Raw genomic sequence first — 3,367 nt, 5'->3', positions numbered from 1 at the left:
GGCCTTGCTTAGGAGCTGTTTTAACACTGTAAATTTCCTTCCAGAAGACATGAAGAACAATGTGTGCTTCAGCCTTGAAAGTGCAGCCAAAGGAATGCAACCTGGTGATGCACAATAAATATGATTCCATGAAGGAAGGGCCCAGGGCAGTACAGGCAAACCTTTGTCTCAGCCTCGGTGGAGCACCAACGGTGTGCATCAGGACATCCACTCCAAGGCCTTGACCCTTTTAAATATATGGTTAAATATATGGCACATTGCAAGACATCATTCTGGTGAAATTTATTGAGTGGTCCTCTCTCTCTCTCATGTAATGCTCTATTCCCTAGTTCTTGATTACTGGCACACTCTTTGGCTTTCAGTTATCCTACTTCTTTAAAAAGCATTTTTACTTTTATCTTGGTTATTCTGTTTCAGTATCATTGTAGGCATTTTGATCTTTGTGAGTATAAAACTTTCAAGAGTGACTTAAGCAGCTGCATAGGAGAGAGGTTGTGGAAGTCCTCATTGAAGCTGAGTATAAGAGCCTTGCTTCACTTAGGAGAAATCTAAAAAACTTTTGAGCTTCAGTTTTGAACCAAGACCTGGAACCCTAGGGCTCTCCATCCGAAACACTGGCCTTTTAGCACCAATCCCTGTTTTAGAAATAACTAGCAAGGTCTACACTTGGACCAGTGTTTTGCAAATTTGGTGACCACTCTTTGGCCCCCTAATGGTCCCTTTCACCTGCTGTGGTGCAGCTTGCCTTGACATGTATGTCTCCCTTCTCCTGCCCCCAAAACCTTCTTGCTCTGTACTGAGGGCTTATCTACCCCACCACATGCCACAGACATACACACCTGAAGACAATATACAGAGCCAAATTGGGCAGCGAGGGTGAGAAGAGAGCAAGACAACTTCCTTGGGCTTGGAGCAGGTATGTCTAGGGCCCTGCAAAGAGGGATGTGGAGAAACAGTTCAGAAAAACTGCAGGTAGAGGGCACTATTAGGAGGGCATGAGAGGGCCCACCAGGCTTGGGAAATGCTGAATGAAATGAGCAAACAGAGGGAATCTTGGGAGGACCCTCCCTCTTGGGAGGACGCTTTCCTTTTAAGTCAGTGCCTGGATCTTGTGTTCTGCTTACTCACCCCTGGTTATGCTACTGTTTTGCCCGACTGGAGTAGGAGATGAGATGACCCACGCAGCCCAAGGGGCCTCCTAGAGAATCAGGAAACAGAGGTGGGGTGGTGAATCAACTGGATTGCAGCAGAGAGAGAAACACCACAGAAAGACACAAAAAGGCTGTAGAAAGGAAAGTAGAGCTGGGCTCAACCCTAAAAGCGAACACTGAGGGCATGACTATGCTGAGGAACCCAGGCTAGTTCTAATGAGTTTCCTTGGGAATCCTCAATTCCTCTTCCTAATGGAAACAACCCACAAGACCTACATTTTGCCTACCTGCTTGACCAAAAAGGGATACCACATTCATTCATACAAGAGAATGATGTCCCCCTTCTGTTTATTCCATGCACACGCAAGTCCATTTTACTTTATTATATATATTTTGTTTTTTCCAGCCTTTTCTCATAGTCTAGTTGCTACTGAAATGCTGTGTTCCTTAAAATACTATTAAGAAAGTCTATGAGGTAAGTTCAATAGCACATTTTGGAGGAAGTTTATATCGAAGAACCAAAATGAGACATATGGTTTTTCATTAAACTGGACATTTAGCTAACCTCTCTCTGTCATTTCTGTTACAAAGCCTTGATTTAACAGTGATCTTTATCTGTTGCAGATCCATCTGGTTTTTGGATTTAAGGATTTGAGTGGAAAGGATGGTTGTGTGGCAGATATTTGTGTGCCTTATATAACACTACTTGTGGGACTGTACTGAGCCATTTAATACCCAAGACAGCAATATAAATTATTATATTACTACATATTGGCTAAAATCCTACTGTATAAAGTTTCATGGAGTTTGACCTTTTTCTTTGATAATAGAGATAGCTTTATGTTGTGCCTGTTTATTACCTCTTTCTGTTTTCCCTCTTTCTAGATCTTCAAGTCCTTTGAGTCACATAGTATATTTATCTATTACAGTGAGGGCCAACCTTTTTTGGCAGGCATGGCACATAAGCAGCTCCAAAACCTCCTTGAGTGCCACTCTGATCCCCTTCCCTGCCTGATCTGCTTTCTGCTCTATGCTCCCTTCCTTCTCTGCTTTCTGTTCCCTGCCCTACTTGCCACTCTGCTGCCTCTCCCCTTTCCCATCTTCCATGTGCTATGGACAGAAGCTGTGTGACAGTTCTGGGCTTGGTCCCCACCTCTTCCTGTTCATACTCCCCAGCCTACTGTGCCTTCTTCTCCTCATCTGCCATGACTTGATGATAATTGGTATGTATTCAGAGTGAGGCTGCCCTTGAGACCAGGGTAGCCCTTTCCTTGGTGCCTTAGGGCTATTATCATGGCTGCCTTGCTGCCCCCATAGCCATGCCCTTACATCACTGATGATGATTGTCCATCTGCTCCTTTGTAGGGACTCTCTTCCTCCTACTCAGTCTTTGCAGAAAGTCAGCACTGGACCTCTCAGGCCTCAAATCCTATTCAGGCTTCAGCCTTTTTCAGCTTCAGCTCCTTTTCCCTTAGCTGAAACCCCTCAGCTCAGGTCCACTATTTCTGGCCCTGGCTCTCCAGGTCTCAGCCCTTCAGAGCACAGTGCCTGCTAGGGTTGTGCGAAACAGTATCGTTTTGTTTCAACATCTGTTTTGATGATTCTATGGAACAGTGTTTTGTTTGAGTTACATTTCGTTTTGAAAGCACTGTTTTGTTTCATTTCATCAAAACTGTTTTGCTGTTTTGACACTGTTTCAATATTTCACCCGTAGGTTATTATGGGGAAACATAAAATGCAGCAAGCAGGCAGATCAGGACCCCCAGGAGGGCTGCCAGGGCTGTGCCTGAGTCATCCCTGGGGTGCAAGCCCCCGATCTGCTTGCCAGATGAAAGCTGATTGCTGCTGCCTGGGACCAGTGCTGGAAAGATAGCTGCTACCGCCAGTCCCAGGCAGCAGCACCCAGCTCCTCTCATGTGGCAGGCAGATTGGGGGTTCCCCTACACCCCCGGGAAAGCTGCAGGGGCTGTACTGGAGTCCTCCCAGGCGTGTGGGCCCCCGACATGCCTGCCAGATGACAGACTAGCGCTGGGTGCAGCCTACACCCAGTGCCCGGAAGATTGTTGCTGCTGCTGGTTCTAGGCAGCAGCACCCGACTCCTGTCACCTGGTAAGCAGATTGGGGGCACACACCCCCAGGAAGACTCCAGCACAGCCCCTGCAGCCCTGCTGGGGGTGCTGGCAGGCCCCCCATATGCCTGCCAGCTGGCAGGAGCT

Source organism: Alligator sinensis, unplaced genomic scaffold (genome assembly GCF_000455745.1).
Source record: "Alligator sinensis unplaced genomic scaffold, ASM45574v1 scaffold55_1, whole genome shotgun sequence".
Lineage (NCBI taxonomy): Eukaryota > Metazoa > Chordata > Crocodylia > Alligatoridae > Alligator > Alligator sinensis.
This window is presented reverse-complemented; position numbering follows the sequence as displayed.